General features: G+C 33.9%; 1 long non-coding RNA gene across 1 annotated transcript; it reads right to left on the bottom strand.

Annotated features, from left to right (window-relative positions):
* Nucleotides 1–9,367: 9,367 nt before the first annotated feature.
* Nucleotides 9,368–11,643, bottom strand: LOC143083430 (uncharacterized). The gene is made up of 3 exons (XR_012980701.1): nt 11,099–11,643; nt 9,807–9,925; nt 9,368–9,499 (listed from the first exon to the last, which is right to left on the bottom strand). It is a non-coding gene; the product is annotated as an uncharacterized LOC143083430 (long non-coding RNA).
* Nucleotides 11,644–12,586: the final 943 nt, after the last annotated feature.

Here is a 12,586-nt window from a genome sequence, read left to right as displayed (position 1 = left end):
AAACAAATAGACTTTTTCTATGGGTGCCGATTTGACCAGGTGCCAATTTGACTTGTACCCTCCTCCACCAATATTTACAGTAGATCCGTAAGAAATATTTACACTGATAAAAGTTCTTCGTCCACACATAAAATACTTGTGTATGATTTAAAATCTAAAATTTATATTGTAAAATTGAATTTTAAATATTTATATATATTGCATAGAGGTGATCTGACAACACTATTGAAATTACTTATGTTTAATGCCGCATTTTCTATTCTTCTTATTTGGCATAATGTTCAGTAATTCATATCGCTTATGGTGCAATCTGTATATATAAGATGTCTACACAGCATGCACAGTGGTTCTAAATGAATACTAATGTCATTAGTAAGCTCTATATATATATGTGCCGAGGTGATACAGTATAGGCAAAAGGATTCGCTACGACAGTGAGAAGATATATTTCTACAGACAAATTATATTTAGCAAAAAGCAAGCTACATGTGTTGGTGATCTTTTCAAGAATATCTCTACGTATATATTCAAGCCGGGTACAGCCTAGCAGAAAATGAGCAAGTGTCTCTTCACTGCAGTTGCATAGCACACAGACAACATCTATTTTGTTTCGATTAAAGGCGGCTCTATTTGTTTGGAGAATGTATATGTGCCAGTTGCAATTTTTAATTGAACTGGTATCTTTGCAATATCTCTGATGTTTACATCTACAGTTCTTGCTATAGGATGACATTGTCCTATCTTATAACTCATTTCCAGATATGATAGTGTTTGATATAATTTAGATTCATCGTTAATACGTTTTTCCCAATAGCTATTAATCTTTGTTGATATTAATTTTTTCCACTATTAATCTTTGTTGATATTTATTTTTTTCCACAAGAATTTGGATAATAGAGTAATAAGAAAACTGTAAGGATCATCAATGTCATATTTCAGGCATAGCTTTTTTTTTTTATCTCAATGAACCAACTATTACTTTTCATATTTTTAATACTGAGCTGTCTCTCTGCAATTCTCCATTTCATTGAATTCTTCAGAGGCGGATTTAGGGGGGCAGGGGGAGGGGGCCGGGCCCCCCTTTTTGGAAAAAAAATTTGGTTGCTTATATAGGGAATCACTGGAGCGTGACTGGAGCGGGCCCCATTTTATGAAAATTTCTTGATCCGCCACTGATCTTCCCTGAACTACATATATTGCCAAACAAAGTGAATGCCCCTTTTATGGAATTTCAGCCTCTGCTGGTAGTTGACCTGAGATGATATATACAGTAGGATCTGCTACATTTGTAGTCAACGATAGTATTTGCTTCAGCATCTTTTTGTATTGCTTATTGATTAGACCTAGATTTTTCCCATTAGGAAGTAATGTCTCCAATCCGTATAGGGCCGTAACTACCTATGAGGCAGGGGAGGGAGTTGCCTCCCCTGAAATTTCTACACCAATTTTTTTTTTAAAGTAATAAAATGAAATATGTACACGAAGAACTTGAATTTAAATTATAAACAACACAAGTTTACAGTTTTAACAGTGTGATATATCTGTCATTTTCCGGATTTTTGATCGAAAGTTAACCGTTTCAGTATAGTTTTATTTAATTCTTTTTTCGTGTGACCGTCTGTCTGTTATTCAGTATATATTCGTACGAGAACACATATGAAACTTTGCTTTCGACAATTTTGAATAAAACTGAACTATTCACATTCATTTAGGGGCTCAATTAAGCAGAGGAAGTTTCCTTCCTATTGTAAGTCTTTTATGATATCAGAAATTCGTTACCGGCTGAATATTTCCAACATAGTTTTATTGTTTTCTCAAAACTACCATCATTCAATTCATAAACATGATAAATATTTGATGTAAAAGTTTCCACCAAATCTTATATTTGACATCTCAAAAACGGACCCATTACAGCGGCACATCTGTATATGCCGGAACTTCGGAACATAGTGATTAATCTTTCGATTAACGCGTTGCAGGGGACATGGAAATATCGGGCGTCCGTCCCTCCGTCTGTTCGGTCTTGTTGGCACTCGCATGTGTATAATTCTTGCCAGATTTTTATGAAACTTAAATCATCAGCAATGTCTTTGACACTATCAAAAATAAGTCCTGGTCAAATATTTTTAAACGGTTATGCCCCTTTGAAATAAAAATTATAATGGAAATCCCATTGCATTTGCTCTGAAGCTTTTATTTCTCTTTAGATATTATTTTTAGTTATTGGCCTTGCTTCTTGGATAGATAAAAAAAATGCAATATGGCGAGCATTGGCTCTTCTTTTATTGAAAAATTATTATTTGTATCTAGATGGAAACGCGGGGTATATATAAGCCCATGAATGATCACACTCTATTACAAATTCACGTTTTTATTACGTCGTCTTTCATGTCAGAGGAAACGATATCAGGATATAAATGGTGGTTTAGTTGTTAGTAACGTTGCTACGTCAGATGTAGAAGCCATCTTTCCGCTTGGCCCAATTTCAGATGAGACATCTCCGCGGGTCTGCCTGTCGTCATCCTCTGTCTGGGCTTGCCGTAGCTGACGACATAGACTTTTCACCAAAAAAGTCAGAAAGTCAGAACATTTTTCTGCGATTGATACATCTTGTTTACATAAACTAATTGATGATACATAAAAGACCGCGCATACTGCTTTAGAAATGATTGAACGTTATCCTCATATTTCCATTCTTGTTACATTTGGATACATACGAGTTTAACTCCTACGAACACATTTTTTTTTAATCTTTTTTTTATTGATCAAAATGATGTGGATGCTTGAGCATCTGAGCATACATGCAAGCTACGCCACTGACAGCAATCTCAGGCTCAGACAGCTTGTTTTTGCATAAAAATTGCTTCCAGGTTCAAGCAATACTGATGTTACTAAAAGTAAGGAAATCGAAGGAATACGGGTTACTTTTAGCCATTTTAGCGAGAAGAAAAAATCGGCGGGGGCTGTGCCCCCAACCCCCCTTCCTCAATTGGCGGCCCCCAAACCCCTGCCTCCCCTGAATTCGAACCCTAGTTACGGCCCTGCCTATACGGCGTATAGCATAACTGGAACGATATATGTTTTAACTAAACTGATTGCCGTCCATAAAGGCAAAAAAACATCCCGTTGACCGACTTCTGAGGCCTGCTACTAATGATCCCGACAACAATGATAGTCGTGTCTTATACCATTGTGTAGATAAATCAATTTAGATATACGGCATATTAAGTTTAAGTAGGTTTGACAACCGAGAAATAAAAAAATAACGGGAATTTAGGACTGGGTGTCATTATCCAAAAATTTAGTTAAGTACCTTGACTGTGTTATATTAAGGTATATAGAAAAAAATTTTTTAGAGACAAGTGCCTGTGGTCTTTGAGCCTTATTTTTGATAGAAATTTATTTATAATGAATGGCAATAATTTATTTTGAATTTATTGAACCATAAAATTAATGTTTGACTCTTCACATTTCCATTCTTTAAATATAGGGGATAGCGTTCCAACTTTAAGAATGTCTGGTATAATACAGGTTTTGAATGCTGCATTCATAATTTGAACTAAGGAACTATTTAATTTTATTCCACCATATAAAATACTTCCCACAGTAACACCAAAAATATCTGCCGATATATTTCTATTCAGCTTATGTATAGCTTCATCTAGCTCTTTGATTGCAACCGGAATATGCTCTCTCTCATCGGTACATATCTTAATTATGTGCTCATATCCATTGTCGACAGTATCTAGATATTGTATATCAAATTTCGACGTATATGATTTTTTTCTAGCTTGAATTATTTCTTTTCTGTCATTAATCCGTCTTTGAGCAATTTCATTCCTGCACTGCTTTCTTAATTCATATGTTGTTTGTTTTTTTATTGATAACTAGCTCATTGCAAGGGTCAGCTGGCCTCCCTTGAAATTTCCATAATGCATGCGCTTGTTTCTTTGCTTTAATAGCGTGGTCTATATTCTCATTCATCACTTTCAGCTTCGGTCGTTTCCTAAATGCCTTGTGCGCAGGAGCTACTGATTTGGTAGCAGAGTCAATGATGTTATTTATGTTAGAAAATGCATCACTAATACCATCAGTGGTGTTACGATATAATTTTAATGCATCTATTCCTTTTTCTATGGACTCTTGATATTTATCTTTATCCAGTTTATCCCAATTAACTTTACAGTAGATTTTGTCTCTTTTTGATGATTTTAATTTATTTGACCCAATTGAAAACTTGAAGTTGATTTCAGCCTGAATTGGATAGTGGTCTGATACATTATTTATAATATCTAACTTTTTGACATATAATATATCATCTTGTAGAAGATCAGGGTACAATATATAATCTATTGGAGTGTATAAAAGTTTTACCAACCTCCTTTGCAGAAATTTGCATTCTTCCATAAAATCTAAAGTATATTTATTCCTCGTAAGACCAGATTTAATGAAAATAACGAAATCACAGAATGCACTCGAGTTCTTTCATTGGCCAAACAAGTTTTGTTTTCAACTCTTAACCAAAAAAAATGTTCACGAACAACATACTTCTTTTTCTTCTGCTTCTGCCTGATAATGGCCACAGTCAACGAGCTGATTATTATGCCATGACAATAAAATTGAGAAAGGAAGTGGGAATGTGTCAAAGCGACAACAACCCGACCATAGAGCAGACAACAGCCGAAGGCCACCAATGGGTCTTCAATGTAGCGAGAAACTCCCGCACCCGGCGGCGTCTTTTTTTTTTCTGTCTGTGGCTACTTAGCAGAAAATGCCACTCTCGGCTTTTATGTTCATTCGTATTGTTTATAAATGATTTAATATAAATAGTTTTTGGTATTTTTTATATTTATTTAGTTTTCCTATTGAAGGTCGGTGGTTTTCCCCGATAACTCCGGCTCCCTCCACCAATAAAAACTGGCCGCCACGAAAAAGTCTAAATGTGGTGTATAAAAGCATAGGCACTCGTCTCAGAAAAAAAACCATTCCTATATACCTTTATAGTGTTATATAAATTAAGGTATATAGGAAAGACAATTCTGAGACGAGTGCCTGTGTTATATTCCATCGCACTTCAGTGTCCCCATCGAACTTTCGAGTTCTATATATGTAAATATGTTTATTTTTTTTAAATTCAGCAATTTCTTTATAACTACACTAAAAAAAATGTCGTTTCTGATGTTGTTAAGCCTACCAAAGATATATCCCAGACATCTTGCAGATCTTTAACTGTAGGTTTTTTCAGGTCTAAAGTGGCTCATAATTTTTTTGATACATGCATGTAATTGATGAACTTCTTTTATTTTTAATATAGAAAAAAAAGTGTAATCACGATTTTTACTTGTTTTCAAATCAAGCTTTCATAGTGTTTATTCCAGTGGACCATTTGACCCTTGTATCAGTGGCGGATTCAGAACTTTTTATAAAGGGGCGCTGACTGACCTCAGTGGCGGATCCAGAAATTTCCATAAGAGGGGGCCCACTGACTGACCTAAGGGGGGCCCGCTCCAGTCATGCTTCAGTGATTCCCTATATAAGCAACCAATTTTTTTCCCAAAAAGGGGGGGGCGGGCCCCCTGGACCCCCCTAAATCCGCCTCTGGACCTAAGGGGTAGGGGGGATCCAGTCATGCGTCAGTGAGTCCCTATATAATCAACCAATTTTTTTCCACGAAAGGGGGCCCATGCCCCCTTGATCGGGTATCCGCCTATGTTTATCATGCTGGTTCCAAATTTATGCTTAAACGAGAGATTTTGTACATGTATGTCTCTTTTTCATATTCGGTAAAAATCTATGTATATTTATTTTAAAAATAAATGCCGAGTCAAAATAGTGTTTTCTTATCATCGTATCTGATCTGATCTTATAGCAAGCCGTTCTCGTCAAAACCATTTTTCGAAAAATTTACACACTGAGAATTACAACAAAGCACACTGAGATTTTAAAACTTCAAAACGCACACTGAGAATTGAAAATTACACACTGAGAATTGAAAATTACACACTGAGAATTGAAAATTACACACTGAGATTTCATAAAGACCCACTGAGATTACAAAAATGAAAAACGCACACTGAGAATTGAAAATTACACACTGAGAATTGAAAATTACACACTGAGATTTCAAAAAGACACACTGAGAATAAATAAACTGAAAACACACACTGAGAATTTGAAATAACACACTGAGAATTTAAAATTACACACTGAGAAATTTAAAATTACACACTGAGATTTGTGCGCACTTTTTATGCGCACATATCTTATTAGCATACTTAATCTGAATCTATTACAAGCTTAAAACAACAAGGGGACAGAACTCGTTAGTGCTTCGATTTGGTTCCAAATTATTAATAAAAAAAACTTTAGAAATACAAGAAAAAGAAAAATACCCACTTACTCTTATTACAAAATATAACCAAATGGTGAAAAACTTTATTAAAATTATAAGAAAACATTCGAACAATCTGCAAAAGAATGCAGTGAAATTTTTACTCAAGTGTCTATTATAGCATATAAAGGTAACAAAAATATAAAAGATTAACTAGCGAAATCAGGGAAACAGTTGGAAGACTTTTGAAAAGGGACCCACGGTTTTAAGTTAAAAAAATCATCCCGATACACTGGTAGTAATGATCTGAATTATAGGCAACAAACTTATGAATATGAGCGATGTTAAGTCTTGAAATTTATTACGAATGTTGGTTGAAGGAATCGCATTTCATTATAATGACAAGAGTTCTTGAGATCAAGATATTAATCTGTTGAATTATTCATCTCATGAATATTCATTAGTAATTTGCATATTAATCTCAGTGTGTATTTTTGAAATCTCAGTGTGTAATTAACAATTCTCAGTGTGTGTTTTTCAATTTATTTCATCTCAGTGTGTCTTTTTAAAATCTCAGTGTGTAATTTTGAATTCTCAGTGTGTGTTTATTTTTTTTTTCAAATCTCAGTGTGTAATTTCGATTTCTCAGTGTTTTATTTTAGGTTTTTAAATCTCAGTGTGTATTTTTTTCGAAAAAAGGGTTTAAACATAGTTTTGACGAGAACGGCTTGCCATATGATCTGATCTTTTCCATACTGATTACAAAATGTTTACCTGCACATACAATCAGAGATCAGTTATCTGCAGCAGCATATGTTTATCATCTGGGACTATTATGATCGGCTATTATGTCATAATATTATGTTCCAGATATCCTGTCTCGAGCGGGATCATAAATAATAAATGAATAAGCTTTATTTAGAGTCGGCATAGTATACAAGCAAGGATATCTAACATTCATACAACATAATATAAACATGCACAAAATTAAACAGCACAAAACATTTGCAAAATGTAGCACGTAAAGCATGCATGGTGGTATATAGCAGAAAATAAGCAAGATAAGCCCGGGGTGGGCCGGGGTACTGACTACTCATTTCGGTTATAACTGTGCCGACAGCACTTGCCAAATCATACCCTGTTCTAACCAGAAAACATACCCTGTTCTAAACAGAAATATTGAAAAACATACCCTGTTCTAGACAACCTCTTAAAATTTATATCCTGTTCTAGATATACGCTCAGAAAATGTATATGTTATAGACAGAGACCGGGTTCTAGACCATATTAAACAGTTAAATTAGCGATCCTGTTGTAGACAAATACTTTGATTAAAAAAGACCCCCCAGCAGGCACAACAACGTTGAATCAACATTGAATACACGTCAGATTTCAACGTTGAATCAATGTTGAAAAGTAGTGTTGGATTGAAAATTGATATGACGTTGAAAATACAACGTTGATTCAACGTCAGCGTCCAACGTTGAAATTAGGTTGAATATTGGTCTAAATTTGGTGGAGGTATGTTGAAAACAAGTCGATTTCAGGTTGAAATGTGGTCAATGTAGGTTGAAAACAAGTCGAATGTTGGTTGATTTGTGGTTGTTGCGTGTTAAAATCAGGTTGAATGTTGGTTGAACTGTGGTCAGTGTATGTTGAAATCCGGTCGAATTTCGGTTGAACTGTGGTCAGTGTATGTTTAAATAAGGTCGAATGTTGGTTGAACTGTGGTCAGTGTATGCTGATAACATGTCGAATGTTGGTTGAACTGTGGTCAGTGTATGTTGAAAATAGGTGGGAATTGTGGCCAGGTAGACTGTTAATGCGGTAAATGTTGAGAATATGATGTTGAACACTGGTTGAATTGAGGTTTGTTAACAGCTGAAATCGTTACCCTTTATTATATCCATAAATGCCATTTAATGTGTAGTAAAAGTTTCGCAAAAGTATATGTTCTATTAAGTTGGATAGTCATGTGTTGGTGGTTGGTGTACATGTAGTATGTTGTTCAGTTAGCATACATTTTTGTCAGGGTTGGCAAAAACCCGGGTTTTATGAGTATTGCCCAGCCCAGTGGGAAATACTGGGAAAACCCGGGTTTTACTGGGTTTTAGTGGGTAATACTGGGCAATACTGGGTAATATAAAATATTTGTCTGAATTTTAAAGAAGATTCAGTGATAAACACAAATGCAATACATTTAATAAGATATTTATACCCTATTTTGTTTGTTAGGCATTTGTCTAGATTGGCAAACTGTAAATACAAATGTAGAAGGCAAATAAATCATTTTTTTTTCTCAAATGAATATAGCTCCTATTAAGAATTAACAATTACATGTATTAAAGAAACATCACATTTAAATAATGTATATGTACTGTCACTAATTAATAAGTAATTATTCAGATTAGAACACAGATTTGTTTATGTAACAATTATCAGTCCTTTCAATTTTATAAGTGTTAATGACATGACCCTGTAGGGTGTTTATTTAGCATTATGAATGTATAACAATTAAAATTAGTAATTCACTTAAACACTGCAATAAAATGCATTTTTCAAAGTTTGGATTATTGAAACAATACTTGGTAATTAATATCTTTAAATGTGCAAATCTTGTATTCTGCCCACATATAAAATTAATAGAGAAGAGAATGAATTTTCTAGAAATGACTGTCAATGGTTATCTGTATAAAAAGTATATATTTAGCTGTTATACTATGAAACTATAACAAGTCTTTACTATTTTGTGTTAAAATAAGCTTAAAAAATCATATTGCCCAGTAATGCCCACTCTTACCCATTTCTGGGAGTATTGCCCAGCCCGGGAAAACCCGGGTTTTCCCGCCCGGGAATTCCCGGGTGGGTAATACTTTGCCAACCCTGATTTTTGTGCCTTCATTTTTATTGATAGAAATTGTACATGTTGTACCTTCATCTATTCTGTTCACACTCAAAAAATATTTGTTACATAAAACACTAATTATACAACAAGTTGCCCACTTATGCATCTCAAAATTTCAAACAAACACAATCTGAATACTTAATTTTATTTTGAAAAATAAGTCCTTATGCTAGGTACATTCCCAGATATTTCAGAGACATATTCTAGGCATCTTGCACTGTTGTTCCATATTGTAGTCTTCATTGAACATTCGTTTACAGCATCTACAACAGAAAAAAAAACATATTGTATGAACATACCTTGGCTAATTTTGTAAAGAACACTAGTGTCATATGTGAACAAATAATCACTGTGCAACAATGCTATTATTTTTTTCTTTTAATATCCATTGAGAGGTACCATGTACTTTTAAACATGAGTTCAGATAGAAAATAATTTATAATTTTAATATAAAAGAAAACCCTATAGATTTTAGTAGACAAAGATCCTAGAGCACATTTAAAAGGAATTGTGACAAAATGTCGCACGCTTTTAATGTGGAAAAACAATGAAATATATTTTAATACTCACCTCTTATTATTTCAATCTAGTTGGAATCACCAAAGGCATGTTTATTCCTCATACCCGTTTTGTATTTGTAATTTCCGACAGAGCTAGTTTATTGGTTAGACATCTCATTGGTTAGACATCTACAAAAAAGAAATATTATAAATATTATAATTGCAGCATTTCCAAACTGTCAAATCCCTCTTTTACATGAAAATAAAAGTTTCATATGTGCGAAACACTTACAAAATTTGTGTAAAATTCCAAATGAATATTATTCACATAAAATTAATTATATTGATATATGTCATACGTTACATCTAAATTCTTTATCAAAAGATATTTCGGCATGGACTTGATAAACGCAAGAAGCTAGTGTTTAACTTTGAACCTGTGTTTACATTTTTCTTCAAATTGCAATAAATTCTGATCTTTCCAACTTTCGTGATACGTCATATTTAATCTTACATTTACATGTATATCATCATGGATTAAGCTTAGATATTAAAAGTGAATTATACTATAGGAATATTTTTATTACCTTGAATTTTTTGTGCTGTAATAATTCACTATGGTTAATTGATAAAGCATCTTTTTAGACGTTATCATATAAACCACTTAAACATTGGTTAGATTATTGTGTATTAATTTGTTATGGTCACACATGTTTCTTATCTGCGGTATTTCTTCATTAATAAATCCTAGGAATACATGCTGTGAGTTGAGGCTGTGAGTGACATCTATTCTGACCCAGAGAAAAGAATTTGTTTGTTTTAAATGTGTAGCAAGGTCAAGAATGCCATGTGTTGTAAATCTTTGACTTTTAATTATATCAACACATAAAGCATGCAAAAGAACTAGTATGCGATCACATTTGTGAACTTCAATTGATTACTTTTATTTGCCAGACGAATAAATTCTTTAATTCTATCCAAAGTTCCATGATATTTTATGACTCCACCCTCCCAATATCTGCAATAATTCTTTGCCAAAGTATTACAGCTTTTCAACGCTTTAAATTACCAAATCATTGTTAATTAAAACACACATACTCCCCCGTTTTCAAGTCTTCACATACTAGTTTGCCTCAACCAATAAATGTACAAATATATCTTAAGGTCAACTTTGTTGTTCCTCCGAGATTTAAAAACAGTGTGTATTTTATCTAATGGAATATAACAACTACGTGTATAATTATACATTATATCTGAGCTGCCTTAATCACTTTACTCATAAAATTACAGCTACAGTATTGTTAACATTAAATTTTCATATAACTATTATTAAATCAAACAATAAAAGAAAAATATACTTACTTTGCACTGCATATAGCAACTGTTCACTTGATGTGGTGATCAAAATTGGCGCAAATAAATTCGAAATGTTTGCCTCATACGCATGCGCAATTTAGAAAAAAGATATATCCGTTTCGAGAAATTCTCATATTTTTATTTTTAAAGATTAATTTATATATGCAACAGTAATTATTGAATTAATTAAAAACCATCAGTTCACCAGTATAAATAAAAAGTGATTATTTCTGCAAAAAGGACTATACAAAGTTTGTTCAAACGCATCTTGACTGAAATCTTGGTCGACACTTAAAGTCATCAACCTTAATTTAACCTTTTATCAACGTTATATTTTCAACCAATTAAAGCATTGAAAGCATCAACTCAAATTCAATGTTGAATCAACGTTGACAGTTCAACGTTGAAATTTTTAACCACAAATCAACGTTGATTCAACAACGTATTTTAAACGTTGATAGGATTGACGTTGTTACAACGTTGATTTTACGTTGATCAACGCAACAACCATATTTCAACATATTTTCAACGTTGATTCAACGTTGTGTGCCTGCTGGGCCTGCTCCCAAAAAAGTGCATGAAAAAGCGATCCATTTCTAACCAGCAGGATATGAAAAAGGGACCCTGTTCAAACCAGCAGGGCATAAGATAAGCTTTTAAGACAAGCAGGGGCGTAGCTACCCGGAGGCACGACAGCACGTGCATCCACGTCATTTTCACAAAAAAAAAAAAAAAAAAAAAAAAAAAAAAAAAAAAAAAAAAAAGCAGAAGAGAGAGAGAGTAGTTGGTCAATCGGAATCGGAGACTGTTGGTGTCTTTTCCGTCTATCCCGGATAAGAGTTTGACAACCTAGTTACAAGTGTTGATGAAGCTGTTCATTCAGAAAAAGATCGTAGCTCCGAAGTTGCGTGCACATTGATTCGGCATGCAAAAAAAAGAAATGGCAAAATAAAAATTTATAAATGGAATGTTAAAGGAAACACCTATGTTGTCACTTTTTTTAATTGATGAAATATCATTAAGTAACGACATTTGGTTTCAAAATAATTTTTTTTTGGAGAATATGACAAAATCGGAAGGTTACTTGTATCTTTTACAAGATTTTTACTTTTGAATTTGTAATACTCAGTCTTAGATATGTAGTTTTGGAGCACATTTTACAGTGTACAGTTCATCAGTTTGGAATGAGATGTACCAATCGGCATTAGAATTATCAGATCCCTTCGATATCGTTGAAAATATGCCGAGGCGATGTGGTTGACAGACTACCGGAGCCAATCCCCCTGCAACCACGCCAAAACAGTATTGGAAAGTCTCATTATTTTTTGCGTTCATAGACCATATGATAAGGCAACTGGAGAGTGGAGTCGCGTCAAGTTATCAGACAATCGCTTTTCAATTGGGAGGTCGCTCGATGCCGAACACGTACGCTGGTTTATAACATCTCGCGAGTGCTACCGTGCCATGATGGCCCTGAGAACTATCAGTCACGGT

The sequence above is a fragment of the Mytilus galloprovincialis genome, chromosome 7 (genome assembly GCF_965363235.1).
Source record: "Mytilus galloprovincialis chromosome 7, xbMytGall1.hap1.1, whole genome shotgun sequence".
NCBI classification, from domain to species: Eukaryota; Metazoa; Mollusca; class Bivalvia; order Mytilida; family Mytilidae; genus Mytilus; species Mytilus galloprovincialis.
The sequence above is the reverse complement of the archived record's forward strand: the minus strand, read 5'-3'. Positions and strand labels throughout refer to the sequence as shown.